Genomic DNA, 20078 nt, shown 5'->3' on the forward strand with positions numbered 1-20078 from the left:
TGTTTTTTTTTTTCAGTATCTCTAACTCTTTATTGAAATGATCTCTTGCTTCCCGTATTTGCTCTTTTAACTGTTGATTGATGTGATCATTTAATGCCTGCATTTGCTCTTTCATCTCCTCCTTCAATGCCTGCATTTGCTCTTTCATCTCCTCGTTTGCTTCCCTGATTGTTTTAATCATGTATATTCTGAACTCCCTTTCTGACATTTCTTCTGCTGTGCTGTCATTGGGTTTTATTGATATAGTATCTAGGTTTGTTTGGGACATTTTCTTCCCTTGTTTTCTCATATTGGTCAGATGTCAATGGGACTCTGAGATATTGCAGATTTCCTCTATTGACTTATAGTGTCCTTGTAGATTTCCAATAACTCAGCTCTTAGCCTTCAGTAGCCTGAAGTCTTGGAGGAACTTGAAAATGCCTTAGAACAAAGCTGCCCCTAGCCCGCTACTGGTTCCAGGGCTTGGAGCTGGCTCTGTGCAGAAAGGCTCTCACTGGGAGGCCTGTTCCAAGAAGCTGGCCCTGTGGGAGGAGCCCACCACCGGAGTGTGCAGGGCTGCCTGGGGAAGACTCTAGCTGCCCTGCCCTACTCTGATAAGCCACACTTATCCGTGCCTGCCGCCCAGGCCGAGCTTCACCCGGTGGGGGGAGACTCACCCTGTGTCTCTATTTTAGTCCAAGTCTCTCAATGCCTCCCCTTCTTGAATCCTGGGTTCTGGAGCGACTGGAGATGCAGTCACCCTGTAGTCCACCATCTTGGATCGCCCTGTCTATAATAACAATTCTGAACCACAAATCCTAAGAGGTGATGGATAGGAATCAGTCCAGGATATTTGTAACAAATTTCCAACTAGGCTTAAAATTCTGATGTAAGCAAATATTACTCTTGGAACCAATTTTCTTTCTTCTTAGATGTTAAGCTCCTTCAGGGCACTGAACTTGGCCTTTTCTGTGTTCCTAAAAATATCCAAATATAATCCTTGCAAAAATAATCATTAACATTTGAAAATGACTTTTCATATGTATATCTTTCTCCTCTGCCAAAAAAAAATGTAATATGTAAAATGCCAACAAACAGCAAATACTGATATCTGTTCTTTTGAAAGAATGGATTATTTCTGTCACACTCTCCTTAAAGACTTCTTACCATTCTGGCTTCTTCTCCAAAGAAATTCAGCGAGAGCATGCTGCCCAATCAATGGAATGTTGTTCCCATAATTTATCATCAGATACTCCTCTGGCAGGAGCAGGAGTTTGAAAACTGCCCTTTTCAAAAACTTTAATGGAAAATAATACACTGATGAAATTTATGTTAAACAGGTTCTGTTGAAAAGCTAGTGAATGATACATTTCTTTTTGGTACCTCTACAGATAGGGGTAGGGATGGCAGGAAATCATGTCTTGGAATAAACATAGGACTGGGAGTCTAAAGACTCTGAATTTAACCTCAAGCATAACTCTTAACTAAAGGTATAATCTTAGGCACATCATTTGTCTAAGTCTCATTTCCTTTATCTGTCACCTAATGGCCCTCTAACATCTTATCTCTTGCAATGGTGGAGAACGTCCTTGGTTTTACTTACAGGTACTCATCAACTCTTTTTCTTCCTTATGCAATGTTCTATTTCTCTCCTGTAGTCTACTATAATACACCATGCTGTACTATATACCATACCATACATGGATTGGGCAAACGATTAGGTTCAATTAAAAGCTAAAGAACATCAACAACAAAACTGTATTTCATGGAGGTCCCAAAGCTTACTCTAAATGCATGCTGTTTAGCAATCTTATATTCTGCAATCTGATAATATATTCAGCAATTAGAATAACCATGGGGACATGGCTCAGTGTTAGAGCGTTTGCCTAGCATGTGCAAGGCCTTGGGTTCAATCCCCAGCACTGCAAAAAATAAGAATAAATAAGAATAAGCATTATTCAACACTTATCCCCCCTCCCTAGAGTAGGGATTCTTGTTGACCCATTTAAAAAAAAAAACCCTCTTAATTTCATACAACTCTTAAATCCTCAATCAATCAGATATTAGTTATGTACATTTGATCGGTATTTTACCTTTCTGGTTCTCAGTTTCCTTATCTACTTAGTAAGGGAGAGGTAGACTTTCACAAGTATATAAGGTACTTAGCACAGGCCTTAGTACTTGATAGGCCCTTCTTAAGTGCTGCTTCCATTTCCTCTCAAGTGCTGCCCCCATTTTTGAACCACACATCAGATAAAATACCATAGAGATAGCCAGGCGCAATTGTACACTCTTGTAATCACAGCTACCCGGGAGACTGAGGCAGGAAGATTGCAAGTTTGATACCAGTCTGGGCAACAAAGTAAGACTCTATCTCAAAATAAAAAATAAAGGGGTTGGGGATGTAGCTCAATAGTAGAGCATCCATGGGTTCAATCTTTAATACTGCGGTGGGAAAAAAATATATAGCTATGTAGTAGTTCATCTTTTTTATTTTAGCAAGCATTCCCTGGATCCTGTGTTTGGGGCTATTCCTACTGACTCCTCCAAGGCCTTCTCTTCCGTCTCTAGCTCCTTTTAAAATACATTCCTGCTGTAGAGATGAACCCAACTATTATGTATAACTATAAAGCTCTAATAAAAAAAAAATTCCTGGCTGTACCCTACCACCAAAAATACACTCTGGACTATACCCTGGCCATCTTCATATCACTTTCAGCGGTACCCAGACCATCTAGCACTTTAATACACAATGACATTTTTAAAAGCAGTCCTGTGAATTTCTACTTCCCTCTTAATATCCTCAAGGACATTTAAAAATGTGAAACAAAAGAAACATTCCAGAACCCCTCTACAAAGATCTAACATCAGATCCTCGGGAAAGTAGAGCATATTCTCCCAAGGGCTAATGCTGCCCATCCTTCCCACCTTACAAGGCAGCTATGAGAGTTAAAGTGAAATAAAATAAAATAAAAACTAAAAGAAAATAAACTCTAAAAATAAAAAAAGGAAAGGTTAATAGAAGTGAAGCTTTGAATAGCTTCCAGTGGTAGCAGAGGATTATTATTTAAATGGAAGGATCTGCTCTTCAATCAGCTGGGAAACTACTTTTTTGCCAATGAGTGTGAAACCTCATAGCAATTAAAGTTATCTTTCTAGCTTGCCACATCAATGTCCCTTGCATTGTGTCTCTGTATAGCCTATTCTGGTGGTATTCACTGTCAGCAGCTAGTGATTATTGAAGCAGTCATTGCAGTAAGAAACCCTTCCTCAGCTTTGCAGAAACTTAATAGCATGTTCCCTGTTGCACAGAGAAAATTCTGATTCTGGATAAGATACACTAACAATGAAAATACATTTAACCAAGAAGAAAACACCAGGTATTTATTTATACTGTTTCCTTGCCTCCATTGTGGCAGGGCTATAGCAAGGACACTGTGAATGCTTGCTTCCTATTCTCAAGTATGAATAAAGCTCATGGCAATGGTTATTGCTAAGGAGAACTGTCATACGAAGTGCCAGGAGGTCTCTTCACCCCACTTTAAAGAGGAGGTCTGTACCTGGAGATGTTTTCATTCACTCAGTAACAGCAGGGTATGCTAGTTCCATTGTGGCTTTGGCTTATTTCTGACACCTGCTCTGTCCTCATAAATAAACTATGTCACTCATAGTTTAATGAATTTGTCAGATCTTAGAATTAGGGGTGAAGGCAATGGCAGAGAATAAAATGACAATGGTCACTGAAGAGGATCTGAGGAGGTCCCTGAGAGAGAGAACTCAACTCAGGACAATGAGGTCCTTAACAAACATTGCAGAAAAGAATATCAAGACATGTCAGAGGCACAAATTCATTGGGAAAGCAAGGAGTATGCATTCAAGGGTTTATGGTGACTTGGCAATTCTTGGGACTCTTAGAGTTAGGTCTTCTCTGTTATCTGATCAATTGGGAAAGTGCCCTATATTGTAGACTTGGTAATTCCCTTTGCTCAATCTATTCTAAAAACAAATGTATTACTAGGCTAATCAATAGCACACAGGGTGATTTTTATAACTGGGTGAATTTCCAGTAACTTTAAGACTGTGAGTGAAAATCTGTAGATTTTTCAGAAATTTGGGAATGACAGGGCTGGGGGAAAAACTGGCTTCCAGAGTGACAGGCCTGGGAGGAATACTGGCTTTGGGAGTATAGGTGTTAGGAACATTAGCAAAAGGCTTTCAGATTTAAGTTACAGTTTCCTTCTCTTTCCCTTGTCTACTTTTCTATTTCTTATTTTCTTCTATCCTAACTCACAACCACTGAAATGGAAAGTGACTTTGATTCTATTGATGGATTCATTGACTACTGATCATGTATAACACGTACCATGTGCTGTACTAAGCATTAAGATACAAAGATGATCTAATTCTCCAAAAGATCACTTCTTAGAGAGGATTCAGACATTTAATCAGTTTAAAAGCTGTCTACTCAGTCTATACACAACTAGCAATCTACTAAAATACATAAAAAACACAATGAAATTTCAGAAGGAGTCAGGTGTGGCTTGAAAAAAGAGAATTGTCAGGTGACTGACTGGCACAGGGTAGGGGAGTAGATCATTTGAACAGAGGTTAAAGCAGAATGTGCAGAGACAGAGCTTCAATGAAACCAAGTGTAGATGAAACTTCATGTCGCTTGCTATTCCCATAGCCTGACATAGACCATGCAGTTACCAGATAATCTAAATTAAAAATATGTACATACTGTCAACCATGCACAGTGACTGTGGCATGGTTCTTCATTTTATAAAATTAGGTTCAGTCCAAATGAAATCCAACAGCAGAGGAAGTGGAATTTTAATGATTTTCAGAACTCAGAGAACTCGGGTTACTGACTTTTCCTTCCCACGAGTGCATCTGTCAAAATTCAACAAGAACATAAAATTGTTTAAGATCCATTTGAAAGAATCGTCAGAAGTTTTACCTCCATCAATAGTTTTTGGGAAAAAAAACACAAAGATGCATAGTATGTAAATAAATTTTAAAGTCTTTCCCAGTTTTGAGAATCTATACTATGAACTAGAATTTCATAAACTTGAGTCTCCCCCCACCCAGAACAAAACAAAACAAAATCCATGGTCAAGCTATGTAAGAAAATTATATTGCAAAACAAACCATAGTTGAAAATGGCATTTCTTCTCCAATAGTATAAGAAAGTAAAGATAATGACTACTGCAATCACTGTTATGTGAGTGAGATATTTCAAATTGTTTTTCTTATGGTGAGGCATATTTGACTGATATGTTATCTCTACCTATTATAGTCCATAGCAAATATTCACAAGTAAGGATAGATTCAATTGAATTAACCTCATTATTTTAAAAATTACAATAAGTCTAGTTTTACAGATCCTGCTTGGCCTTATTTGTGATTCTAGAATAGGGTAGCAGTCTGGACCAAAATTTGGTTTAGAATGTTCTGGTCAAATAGGCAAATGATAAAAGAAAGTGACATACAGATAATGGAAGTGAGGTACAGAGATAGCCCAATTGGTTACTTGTGCTCAAATCTATCTTATTTGAACAGGGTTTTTTTTTTGTTGTTTTGTTTTGTTTTTTAAACAGTAGGCTGCTGGTGATTGAGACTCACTACTTGTTATAAGAATGTTAGTTTTATTTACACATCAAGGTAGGTTACAGCTCACAGTGTAGGGTAGGGATAAATTTTTTTTTTTTTTGTATTGGGGATTGAACCCAGGGGATACTTACCCACTGAACCACATCCCCAGCTCTTTACTTAAAATTTTATTTAGGGACAGGATTTTGCTAAGTTGTTTAGGGCTTTCCTAAATTGCTGAGGCTGGCTTTGAATTTGCGATCCTCCTGCCTTGGCCTCTGGAGCCACTGGGACTACAGGTGTGTGCCACCATGTGCAGCATAGGGATAAAGTTTTTTTGCACATTTTAAACATAGAGGTAACTTTAGGTCAAGCTTAAGACATCCAATGAGTATCTGTTATTTACTTTAACGTGACTACAAGACTTTAAAGTTATTGAAAAAGAATTTATTTACCTTTACCTTATTTACCTTTTTAAAATTTACTTTCTTTCTTAGTAAGTATTTAAAAACTTCCACTGGGTCCAGCAGGAGTCCTTTGCCTCTCCTTTTTGCCTTTCCCCTTTCTTTTGCTAATTAACCTAATGGTTTTTATCAGCATCTGTAAGACCCTGAGAGGAAGCTGAGAGAGCAAATTTCTTAAGATGTCTCTATCTGTAGCTTAATTTTGTAGCAGTGAAGTTACATGGTGAACCGATGCAAGGGGTTTCCTTAACCACAGCATGTACCGTGACCTGGGTAATGGACATTTTTAATAGGAGAATATTCTGATCTTCATAAAGTCACACCTATACAACTTGATACATATCAAAAATATTCAAAACATATCAGCTCCTCCAAGTGCTGTTACTGGGATGGAGGCTTATGGGAAACTGAGGTAGATGAAGACCCCCCTTTAAACCCTGATTCTTGTGATCAAGTCAAAGATTTCAGATGTGTCACTCAGAATAACAGGCATGAGTTTACTGGAAGTGATAGGAAAGGGGAAAAAGGGACACTCTTGAGGGGGGGAGTGGATCCTCTCAGAGGAGAGGGATAGCATACTTCTGCTCCCCAGTTTTGTTGGGATCCCAGAGATGTTTCCAGAGAGTTACAACCAGTTCCATCTCTTGACCTTCGCCTGACAGCAGGATGACACCAGACTTTTGAGGTCCCACTGCCATGACAACTCTAGGTCACTTTGGCCCATGCTGACTGTTTGTAATTGGAATCTGTTCTTACAGATTTTTTGGTTAGGGGGAATTATTCTTATCTCCCTGAGTTCCGGAATCTGGTCTGTTTAAGGGTCACTGAAGTACCAGGTGTCAAGGTGGCTTGTACTCTTCTTATCGGCAGGCCTGCATTTCTCCTGCAGATAATAGGTAGTTTACTGAGGAATGTAAAGAATTACATATTATTATTGCATTATTGTAATAATTGCATATGTAATGTATATTACATAATCAGGTAAATTGCTTTTAAAGGAAGGCATATGGGAGTCAGCACAGTGGTCAAGTTTATAGAATTATTCCTTTAACCTCATGTTCCCACCACTCATCTGTCTGTCCCCAAGCAGTACGATGTTCCACTTGACATTTACAGATGGAGGCAGAGTTTCCCTTCTCAGAATGAAAAGACTTACAGTGTCTTTTATTTAATCCACCATGCTGGCTGTTCTCTCAGGAATAACCTCCTGTGTGTGTGGATCATGCACAGCCATCTGTGATTGTTCTATAGTGAGCTGTGGGTTCTGCATAAACCCAAACTCACTCTTCCATTCTGTAGCATTTTAACCAAAGATACTGCTCCTAAATTAGTGCCTTTCAGAATTCATTTTAGTAAAGGCTCCTGAGAAAGCTGATGACACTGATCTACAAAATGAAACAATTACTTCACATTATGCCCTAGAGTTTTAATAGGTTCTTGGTTTTGCCCTTCCCCCACATTGACTACCTTCTTGGTAACCACATGTCTTAGAGGTACTTTTTGTTGTCTCTGCATAATTTTTCCCTTGTTGGGGGTGGCTTTAAGTCTGGTGGCTAATGATCAGACTGATTGAATTCTGAACTTGGTCTAGCATTAAGGTCCAACTCAGCATTCTTTAAAAATTTTAACTATTACAGATCACAATAGCCAAGAGATTGCATATTTTGCCTTTTTCTTATTAGTTTGCATTTCCTTAGGCTTCCAGTGAATTATTTACCTGGAAATTGGATGCATCTCTAAATTTCACTGGTAACTATTAATAACTGAGTGTAGCACATGTGAGTGAGCATGCTGCTACCCAGGAATCAAAAATTCTGCATCCCTCTTTAGTCTGTAAGGTTGTATGACAGACCTAACTTTTTTTTTTTTTTTTTCCTAGAAAACCTTCGGGATTGAATTTCAAAGCTTTTGTTTAAAATGATTCTCCTCACTCTGTTTAACAAAAAAGTAATTGAGAAAAAAAATGTTAACAGACTCAGAGAATTAAGATAAAGATGAATAGAGAGAAAAGTGGTTGGGGTTAATTCAGTCAGAGTACAGTACAGTCCTCCCTTCATCAAGTCCTTTGTCTGTCAAGATTTTCATTTGCTTTCCTCAAAGAACCCCTTAAGGAGGCAATTTGGATTGATTAAGTCTTTTACAATGCCTCCAGGTGCCAATTAAAAATGTAGTCCATTATGGTTCTTTTTTTTTTTTTTTTTCTACATAGTTTCTGGTCCCTTCTTTCCTACTATGCTTCACAAATAAACAATTTTAACCAAATCAAAATTTCCCTACTGTGCCTACTGTAACTGTAGTTACCTTTGTTAATGTCATAGAAGAGACGTCTCCTAAGAAGGGTCCGAGGAGTTCCTGAAGAGAAAGGGGCACTCAACTAAGGACCAATGTGAAAAGAATCTCAGCGGGCATCGGTTAAAGGCATAGACAGAGCTTTATTTAGGAAAATAAATATGAATTCAAGGGAGAATGGGGGCCATCTCAAGCATAAAAGACATGTTTGGGGTTCCCAGATCTTTTTTGAAAGGAAACTTGTTGAGAGGTGGGTTATGAAAAGCTCTGTAGGAATGATATTAGTCAGGTGACCTCAAAAAGGATTCTGGTGGTCTAGTCAATCTTCAGATCCCAGGTGGATGGGGTCTTCATTATCTGATCAGTAGATAGTGCTGGAAAGCTCCCTGAGTTATAGATTCACATCTCTGCTTGCTTAATCTATTTATTGGGAGATTAATTAACAGAGCACAGGTAGATCTACAGATTTCTCAGGAATTTGGGAGAAATAGGCTTGGAAAAGAAACAGGCTTAGGGGGTAACAGGCCCAGAAGGAATGCAGGCCTAGAAAAGTATGCAGAACTTTTGTATTCAAATCCTATGTTCTTGTCTTTCTTTGTTCCTTATTTTTTTCGATCCTACCTCAATAAGGCTACTCTATTTATTCAACCTGGTAGACGGAGGTTTAACGCAAAAAGATCAGAGTTTTTTTTACAAAAGTAAAAGATGAGAGGAACTTACCCACAAACCTTAGGAGTCCAAGGAAAGCAGGAGACCTCATTAGGTGAGGGGCACCTTCTCTCTTGTTTTCCTGAAGAGTTCCTAGGAGCTTTCAGCAATTAACACAAACCCCTTCCTTGGTTGTAAAAACTGAAAAAACAAAAGTCTTTATACAATCCAGTTTTTCAGGTCTTCATTAGCTTTGTGATTCTGCAATTGGTCTGTAGTATAAACCTAAAATAAGGAAGAATGCCAAGATCTACCACAGAGGCAGCTTAGACATAGTCACAGGAATGGAAGTGACATATAGAAAACAGAGGTAAGGCAAAGACACCCAATTTATTACAGCATGGGTCCGTCTTATTTGAATATGGTTCAGTCAATCATTTATGATTGGCTGAGGTTCAGCTATTTGTTACAAGAGTAGGTTACAGTCTGTTTACATGTCAAATTAGGTTACAGCTCACTTGATAGAGAGAAACCTTTAAGCCAAATTTAAAATATATGGAGGGTTCTAGACCACAGTTAACATTATGTACTAGGCTATTTAGTTCTTTGTCTACTTTTTGTTTAAGCCTTACAACAGCCCCAAGAAATGAGTGTTATTATTTGCCTGTTGTTATTAGCGTTTGTGTATGGGTTTTATTTTAGAAAATGTTGGCAGAGAGAGGTTGAGTCACCCATCTAGTAACTGAAGAACCAGAATTTAAATGTAAGACTTGTGCCTATATCTCTGCAGGGGGGAAATGGCTTCTTTCCACCTTTCAAGGCTCTTGAACTGGGCTATGCATTTAAGTGGCATAAGACAGATTAATAGGAGAACAACCATAATTAATTATATACATATGAACAAAAAATATGAGATTCAAAGAAGAGCTGGATGCTTGAAACTTATGTAGCTACCTAAGCTATGAAAGGAAATAGGGGCATAGGTTTTCTGAGGGAGGGCTTGGTACAGAAGAGGTATTGGAAGGGGAGGGAAAGAAATATAAGTAAATAAAGGTTGCCTTGTCATGCAGATAAATGTCTCTGAGGTTAGTAAAAAATGTCTAGACTCAGCCCTCTTTCTGATACAGATACTTTTGCTGATGTTGATTTCTCTTATAGATGTAAGTTTCCTTTAAAAATGGTAGCTTTTCAGAGCTACTACTGTGTCTGCAGTTTCTCAAAATAATCAGCTGGGAAAATGCCAAAGAAGTATATTTTGGGGTGGTATATTCTGGTCTTCTAAAGTCGTATTTTGTGGTGGTGAGCCCTGAGCTCTAACACCGGAATATTAAGCTATTAAACTCAAATAAGATGGGAATTTGGCCAGGATTGCAGTACATAATAGTCTGGCACTATGGGAGCCAACATTTTCAATTTTTCTCTCACTACTTTGTGTTAATTCTCCTCCTGTGTCACACTAGTTCAGAACATGCCTGATATAGTCTTTTTCTTGTTTCTTCTTTTTTACTGCCTAGATCTATTTCACTTCATACTTAAAATCAACTTATCTAAGTTTCACATGTTCTTTAAATGTACCCTACCTTCCTATAGAAACAATTGGCCAACCCAACCATCTCTTTGAACTCAGAGTTCTACTAGCATTTACTGGCATTCATTTTATGTACAACTACTTATCAGATTATTTGTACAGTTTAAACATTTGTATTGTTATTCGTATTGTATTCTACATACATGTCATACGTATGTTCCCCATGTTTAGTCCAATGATTTACATGGACAAAATAGTATGTTTGCTTATAATTATGACAGTGAAAAAATATTTAATTGAGTCATGGAAGCATCCAAGTTAAGGTCTTAATTTTCTTAGTACCAGGTACTTAGTTATCTGGAACCCAATTCTCTGGTCCAGTATTTATTTCTTTATAAATATAGTTCTATGAAATGATATGCCATATGCATTTAATGGATAAACTGCAATTAAGGCCGAGAAAACAGCTTGAGATATGAATGCTAATGAGTAAGTAAAACTGGCCCTAGAAAATAGTCAACCTTTTTGACAAAGTCACAAAAGGGCTGAGGAATAAACATGGCAGAGATCATGTGTCTCTGAATAGATTGTGTCTACAGAGAGTGAAGCTAAGCCCTGCTGTGAGCACAGGCCAAAGCCAGGTGGAGTCTGCCATCTTGGTACAGGCCTGAGCCATGGCAAGCCAGGGCATGCTGACCTGTTGCACATGGTGGTGTGGCCTGGCCTGGGCCTGGTGTAGACACCCTGTCTATACAATGCAATAGCCCGGAACTCTCAGCATCCATAATCCAAGGACTTCCACCTCCTGCTTCCTCAAGAGTAGCAGACAGATGGAAGTAGGGCAGACCCAAAAGAGATTGTAGGGCTAACCAATAGCATTAGTACTTTTTTGAACCCTGATTAGCATAAATTTGGACCAGTAGCCCTGATGCAAGTGTTACATAAACCCCTAGACTAGTATACTCAAGGGGCAACCCCTACTGGGGTCCATCCTCTGTTGCCCCTGAAGGAGATCTGTTTCTATTCTACACACTTGAATAAATCCTACTCCTTTCATTCTTGCCTTTGGTTGTCTCATGAATTTCATTCTTTTGATTTATGAGATAAGAACCTGGAAAGAAGTTGGTACTGAGCTTCTGGGGTCTCTTGCAACACTGCAGAGCAGAGCCCCCACTTAGAGTTGCAACATACCACTCAATGGTAGTAGAGAAGAATTGGGCTTTGCCAGCTACAATCCTTGGAACTGATGCCCAATAGGCATACCCTGATGGGATTGGCTGCTAACAGTGAAACAGGCTTTCCTGGATGCAGAAACCTGCAGCCCCACCTGCCAGTAGAAGCAGAGAATTGAGTTTGTCTCAAACTCTGGCTTCAATAGTAGACAGCAGTGTAGCTGGAATGTTCATTTGGACTGCAAACATGATGGACGCTGATGACCTCAGCCAGATCCAATGGGAAAACTGCCAAAGTGAAATAATCATCAGGATTTGGGTCACTTAGGGGTGTGAATTGTTCAGTTATTTTTTTTCCCAATAGTTTTGAAGAATTTAGCTCTTCTTTCAGGTCTGCCATTTTTCTAGCTTGAGACTTCTCTAGATTACAAAACTTTATGTAAATACCCCTAGACTAATAACTATCAAGCATTATATACAAATACATAGATTTGTCTATGTAGAAGTTACTTTTCCTGAAAGCTTTTTTCATTGTTGACCATCTGTTAATTAAGTCTAGATGTATAGGGAAGTTTCTCAAATATTTAGTTTGACCAAAACTCTTTTCTTCTGCTCCTTCTCATATTTTTTATGTTAAAAAGCTTCTTAATAAAACATTCAAATGAGAATTAACCTTGCTGATAGCCAATCAATAGATTTTTCCTTTCTCCTCTAAACTGTCTTTGTGTAGCAAAAGAAAAAACGAAAAGAACGCCAAGTACGACTTTGCTTCCTCCAAGTTCCATGATTCAATAATGTCCTTACCCTCAAGTAGAGGCAACAGTAAGTCTTCTTATGAAGTAGAAAACTGCAATTTTTACTTCCATGGATATCTGAGTAGACTGGGAAGTGACACAGCTGGTCAAAATTTATGCCTGCCGTAACATTAGGCTGTTTTGACAGTGATATCTAGGCTCTGAGCTAAAGTGAATTTCTCACACTTGTTTTCTCCATCTCAAGCCCAGAACTTCACCATTTGTGAAATATCTCCTGCCTTGATTTCCCTGTTATTGCAATATTTGATGCACTTTGTGAAGCTTTGAATTCCCCTTAGTAGTTTTTAGGGTGATCACTCCTCATTCTTCTTTCTCCAGCTGTTATAATTTGGATGTGAGATGTCCCCCGCAAAAGCTCATATGTGAGAAAATTTAAGAAGGCTTGGAGGAGAAATGATTGGGTTATGAGAGCCTTAACCCAATCAGTGAATTACTGACAGGGTTAATTTAGCAGTAACTGAAGACAGGTAGGATGTGGCTGGAGGACGTGGGTCATTGGGTGTGTGCCTTTGGGGTATATATTTTGTATCTGGTGAGTGGAATCTCTCTCTCTGCCTTCTGATCATCATGTGAGCTGCTCTCTTCTGCCACACTCTTCCGCCATGATGTTTGGCCTCACCTCGAGCCCTGAGGAATGGAGCCTGCTGTCCATGGACCAAGACCTGTAAAACTGTGAGCCTCCAAATAAACTTTTCCTTCTCCATAATTGTTATGATCAGTTCTTTCAGTCACAGCAGGGAAAAAGCTGATTAAATCACCAGCCAACTATCCGATAGTTTGTGTTCATATCCTTTGCTTGGATTGGTCTTTTGGTAGTTCCCTGGAGTAATAGTTCCTCTGCCTCTATTGCAATAGTTGCCCCTAATAAACTCTTTTCTTACTAACTTTAGGACTTGTGTGTACTTTTTTATGATGGGAGTTAGGAGGAATATAGACAGGAGAGACTATCATACTCTAGAATTTCCCCACAAATAATTACAAAAACCAAGTCTGTCTTCTGATCTTTAAAGTTAGGGTAATGATTTCTTCCTGTTTCTACCAGAAAGACATATTTAGGGTAACACCTGAAAAGACATTTTGCTCTGAGCTATTTCAAGTGAGGTGCCATGATAGAGAATTACAAGTCATTATTATTATTCTAATATCAACAATGTCTTTTTTAAAATCTGGTGATATCCCAAATGTTGTCCTTAGAAGTCTTTGGTTCAATAGTTATAGAAACAGCAGCAGCACTTGGGAACTTATTAGAATCTAAGGTCCTGCTTCAAACCCCTCAAATCAGAAACTCTGGGTTTCAGGCCCAGCAATCTGTTTTTATATGCCCTCCAGCACTCCAGGTAGTTCTGAGTATGTTCAAGTGTTAAAGCTAAAAATCATTTAAGATATATTAGTGAGTCTGAAAAAAAGAAAATAATCTTTTTCTCCAAAAAGTTTTGAAATGATTTGTATGACATCAGTTGTGTTTACCCACATCTAAGAAATAGTGCCAAAATACCTAGAAAGTCAATTCTTTTAAATCATGCAATTATAGATATTCTTTCTAATAGATGATGTGGATGTTTGACTCATTTCTTCCTGTTGTTTCCTTGCTTCTTGAGGAGATATGAATGAACACAGGAGGCCCATTTTTCTGAAGCAAAGCCCTACAATTCCTCTCACATCCTACTCTCATCATGATAGAAAAATTCACTATTGATGGATGACTCCTATACTCTGTGAGACATCAAGCCCTATTAGTCACTCATTTTTGCAATTTAAATGCTGGATTTTGTTTTTCAGTGCTGCAGACCCATTACCAAAGAGGGCCCAGCTGTTACTTTTTTGCTTCAGGGACGTTCTCTGCAAATTCAATGGGTTTTGCTTCAATTCAGAAAATGGAAAGCATTAGGTTTGTAACAATAATTATATCTCTCTCCAGGGCTCTTGTAATATTAAGCCAAAGAGAAGAGTAGTAGTAATTGGTTAGACTCATCAAAAGGGCAAATTTGTTCTCACAACATCTTTTTGCAGTGGGCAAGGGTCCATTGAACAGATGGGCCAATAGGCACAATGCTAGAGTTACATGAATACCTAATATTTGGGTGGCATTATTAAAAATATACTCAATAACTACCTTTTCTGTATTTATGTTTACTGAAGTTCTGGGTAGGTAGGACTGGTAACCCGATGTTTGGGCAAATAATTTCAGATTCTTTTAACTCAATATTTTCCTTCTAAGGTGGGAACAGTAGATAGACATGTAAAAAGGACGGAGACTCCATTCTGAGGTTTCTCTTCCCCTGGAGGTGGAAGATGCTTCTTTGGTATACTTAACTACTGCTAACACATCTCTAAGCATTCTGACTTACTTTTTAGCAAATAAGATTTTTCATCCATCTTCAATAAAGTCTATAGGATGGCTAGACCTTACTCCTACGATCGAGCAAAGTAACTGGACATGAAGTTAAAATGGGAGAGAATGTGGAGGAAATGTCTATTAGGGGTGGATGGGAAGTACCTATGGGAAGAAAACTATACTCTTCAAAATGCTGAAGGGAAAAATAAGAATCCAAGACTGCTGACCCTTTTCATGTTTTCTATATATGAAGCTTTATCAGTTTTGAAGCATGAAGTACTTCAACTTTCAGGAAGTCATAGCCAACATTAAAGGGGAGTGGTTCCCTACATTTTCTGGGTTTTGGTGTGAATTGCTTTTTCTGAATGGGTCCTGGGCACAAAAGCATGTTGAGTACTTTGGAAGAATGAAAAGGCCTCAGAAGCAAGAAGTTCTCTTTCACCTTTTCCCTACTTCTCCCTCCAAGCAGGTCATAGAAAGTAGAATTTCACTTCATACAAAGCTTTGAAGATGGTGGAAGAAGTGTTAGAGATACAAATATAAAGACAAAAATATAGAATAATCACAAGTGAGGACTGAACTGCAATTGAATATCAAATTCCAGGAAAATCCTCTATTTTGAGCATTATGAAGAAGCCTATTCCCATTTGTTGACCTTCTAGAGGAAACTATATTATAGATATTTATTAAGTAATAAATGCTGTGAAACATCTGTGTACTGTACTGAAAGAGTTCAGGAAATGCCACCCCCAAATATGTCACTTTGGTATACTGAGGACATCACACTGAGAGCACTTAAGGAACAGCACATACAGGGAGGGCTTGCTCTGAACTTCTTTTATCTGCCTAAAGACAGATCCTCAAAAAAAATAAATAAATGGAATGAAATTGTCCAAAAATGTAATGAAATTGTCATGACTCCCCTCCCTGGGAATCTCATCATCCAGAAAAGATTAACTGCAGTAACAAGAATTCCTGCCCAGACAGACCTTATCACAGGCCATCACTTCTTCTGAAAGCTACTCAGACTACCTTTATTGTCCCAGAGGGTTTGTATCTGCATACAAGACAAATTCTATTCTCCATACTTTTCCTTCCTTCACCCTACCACAACATGTGTTGCCATCAGCCCCTAGAACCCTAAGTCTCTACCCCTTTCTATAGCTCAGGATGCTATATAAGCATCCAGCATCTGACTCTTCTTTGAGTCTCATACTTTGTGGGACTCCTGACAATACATATAGAATTAAATGTGGTTTTCCTCCTGTTAATCTGCCTGCTGCAGTTTATTAGGACTCAGGTATCAAAGCCTCAGAAGACAGAGGGAAATTATTCCTTCTCTACAGTTCCCAACTGTACACCAAATGAGAATCCCACCTTGTGCTCTTCATTAAAGAAGTGGAAAAAAAAAAAAAAAAAAAAAGAATGCAGGTGCAGTGGTACATGTCTGTAATCCCAGTGATTCTGGAGGCTGAGGCAGAAGGATTGCAAGTTCCAGGGCGACCTCAGCAACTTAGTGAGACCCTAAGAAACTTAGTCAGACCCTGGCTTAAAATAAAAAATAAAAAGCCTGTGGTTGTAACTCAGTGGTAGAGTACCCCTGGGTTCAATCCCCAGTCCCAAAATAATAATAGTAGCAATAATAAAAATAAAAACAAATTTAAAAATAAATAGGATAAAGGCAAAATGGAGGATTTTTCAAAATATTATTTTTATATAGTCTTCCCTAAAGTTTATCTTCTTACAATTCATGTCTTTTGAAATGATTTTAAAGGTCTAAGTTTATTCATTGCATCCATTTTTTTCTTAGGAGAGGTGAAATGAAGGATGAAGCATGTCAAAGTTGAACAGCAGCTAAAACAAAACATTCCATGGAATCTAAGCTACTGAAGTGCTATAAGGGCTGTTGTTTATTTGCAATGGAGTGCCTGTGTGTTGGAAATTGGATTTTTGTTTCTGAAATGAAAATTGTACTCCAGTTTCACACTATCTAAAGTGGAAAATAGCCACCTAGGGTCAGGATATCAGATCAACTGGTGATAGGAATGAAAGAAAATATGTTTTAAGTGAAGCAGTACATGTACTCTGACTTAGAGAATTTATAAATGCCACAGCTCTGAATTGTTCTATCCATTACAAATTTTGGTTATGTTGAACTGGAAAAAATATTTTTTCTAGTGACTATTTCCCCATGCCATCATATTCTCTCATTTTAAGAATTTTGTTTTAGTTATAGATGGACACAATACTTTTATTTATTATTATGTGGTGCTGAGGATGGAACCCAGTGCCTCACATGTGCTAGGCAAGTGCTCTACCACAGCTACAGCCCCAGCCCTCTAGTCTCTCTTCATGTAGTATGTTTTGGCTTTCATGTTAAAATGTAGGTAATTGTCATATTTTCTTTATTATTGTTGCCCCCAAATTTTTAATAATGCCTTGCCAATGTCCCAATTGGGATGAAGAACTATGTACTCATAGTTTCAGTTATACTGAAATCATTTCACCTTTCATTTTATTTGGTGCATTTGAGCTTATATTCCACTATCTTTGATATTAACACTGGTAATTTTGTTTTTGCATACTAAATTTTGTATTTGCCTACTATCTCTTTGTCTAGTTCTTTATTTTCAACCATTTTTGATTATTTTGGGAGAGTTTCTTGTAGAACACACTTTTTTAAAAATATCTTTTTAGTTGTAGATGACACAATGCCTTTATTTTATTTATTTGTATATGGTGCTGAGGATTGAACCCAGTGCCTCACACATGCTAGGCAAGTACTCTACCACTGAACTACAAACTCAGTCACTAAAACACACTTCTTACATAACCTGGAGGTCTTTTCTTTTTGCTATGGCAATTTACCACGTTAACATCCAAGTTAGCAGGGATACTTCTTTTTATTTTATTTTATTTATTTTTGGTTCTGGGGGCTGAACCCAGGGGCTCTTCATCACAGCTACATCCTTAGTCTTTTTATTTTTTATTTTGAGACAGGGTGTCACTTGGTTGCTGAGGCTGACCTTGAACTTGCAATCCTTCTGCCTCAGCTCCTCAATTCACTGGAATTACAGGCATGAGCCAACATGCCCAGCTTTTATGTGTTTTTAACTATTCATTATATTTTACAGATTCTTTCCCCTTCTTTTATAGATTCTTTGCTTTGAACAGATTGATCAAATTTCCTTTCAATTAAGTCCCTTCCACACCAGCTGTTAGGATAATTTGGAATTCCTATGAATCTTACCTATTTAGCTTCCAACTCTGAGGGAACCTATGCCTGCCCACGGAATGTCTGCAAATCCTTACAGTGTAAGGGGGCTTTGCTGATGACACAATTGCTAGGTCTTCAGCTGTTCATGTAGTTAAAAACAGCAATGTCTCCAGACTTGCACATTCTTTCTGAAGACTCACAATGTCAGCTGTATCTGAGCTCATCTGCCAGCCCCAACAATCAGGGTTATTTTAGTGGTTAGCTCTCTAAGCAGTGAGGTGGGAGGGAGAGAGCATCAGAAACATACTCCGGCCACAATTTTCTTTACTAGTTTTAATTTATATTGGGTTGTCATGTTTTTAGAACTCTAGCACTAAACTTACACATTTCAACTTGCCCAGGATCCAGTTTCTCAGAATAAAGATAGTGATTTCTTCTGAATTCTAAATTCCATGGAGAGACAGAATGTAGATTAAATTTTCATTAGTCTTTGCTTTTTCAAAAATGAACAAAGGTAACAGTCACTTCTGGTGAAGAACATTTTTCATTCAAGATATCAAAATAATTTAAGTCCTTATATTATGCTTTATAGCAATGTTTATATGTATCTATTATTTCAATTATATTATTTCTTTGAGAAAAGAGCATCATTGTCTCCACATTAAAAGTGAGCTAACTGAAGGATAGTGATTTTAAATAACTTGTCCAAGTTCACACAACTAGAAAGAGACAGGTACTTGTCAGGCATTGCTATACTAAATTTATTGCTCTTTTATCTATACACAATAAAATATAAAGCCATGCACATCTCATGTGAAACTTCACTGTTCACCATTTTCCCCCTTCTTGTTTTTAAGGATCTACACAGAGAAATATAATAAAGGTACAGCAAAAACATATAATATCTGGACCATTATAGAGGAAGCCATCAGATTCCCAATCTTTCCCAACTATGAATGCATCATCCATAAATCTTTCAACATAACTTTATTCGGGACACACATTATCTTCATACTCTGAAACTAACTCCCACATGTGTTCTACTTTACTTATATCTGGATCATTTGTTTGTCATACACATGTGGTCTGTATGTCAAGCAATTATAAAGAGTTTCAAATCTTTGAAGGCTCACTAGATCCTTTGTTTTCAGTTGATAAAATCATGTCTCCACAATTTGTCACCCTCAAGAATATTACATATATAGAAAGAAAAAAGAAAGACAGTTTCACTGAAGTAAAAATCTAATTGAGAATTTTTGGAGAAAAATGAAACTACCAGAGTGTCTTAGTTAAAAGTAAGCTCAGGTAGGCTGGGGGAAAATACCAACTGATATGCTTTTGCTCTGATAAGTCCTATCCTACATTTCTAGGATAAGACTAAGGTGGCAGCTGCCAATGCCTTTTGCCCACAAGCTAGAACTAATGTTTTACATTTATATGATAATGGGGATTTTCATAGCACATCTTCATATTATAACTAATTTGATTCAACAACCCTGTGAGATAGGCTAAGCAATAATTATGCTAATTCTACAAAGGCACAAAGAGATAAAGTGATTTTTCCAAAGTTACATAGTTACTTAATGCCAAGATTAAATTTCCAATGATTTTTCCAATGTGCTACTTTCTATGACTATGGAAACTTCATATTCAATAAGTACAACCTTTTTAATGTGCAGTAAGTGCTATAGTTTGGATATGAAGTAGCCCCCAAAGTCTACATATTAAAGGCTTGGTTGCCTACTGTGGGACTATTGATGAAACATTTAGGATGTGGGGATGAGTCCAAAGATGTCAGGTCATTGGGGGTATGCCCTTGAATGAGATGTTGGGATCCTGGCACCCCCCTCATCTTATCTTAGGTATTTCATCACAGTAATGGAAAGCTAACTAACACAGTAATGTTTTTGACATGTATGGAAATAGATAAAATAAATGTATTAGTTTATGACCATTATTTTACTAGGGGAGATGGTATCTGACATACTTTCTTAGAGTTCTATAGCTCAAATTAGAACTTTCTCAATGTCTAACTTGAT

This window comes from Sciurus vulgaris, assembly GCF_902686455.1.
Source record: "Sciurus vulgaris genome assembly, chromosome: X".
Classification (NCBI taxonomy): Eukaryota; Metazoa; Chordata; class Mammalia; order Rodentia; family Sciuridae; genus Sciurus; species Sciurus vulgaris.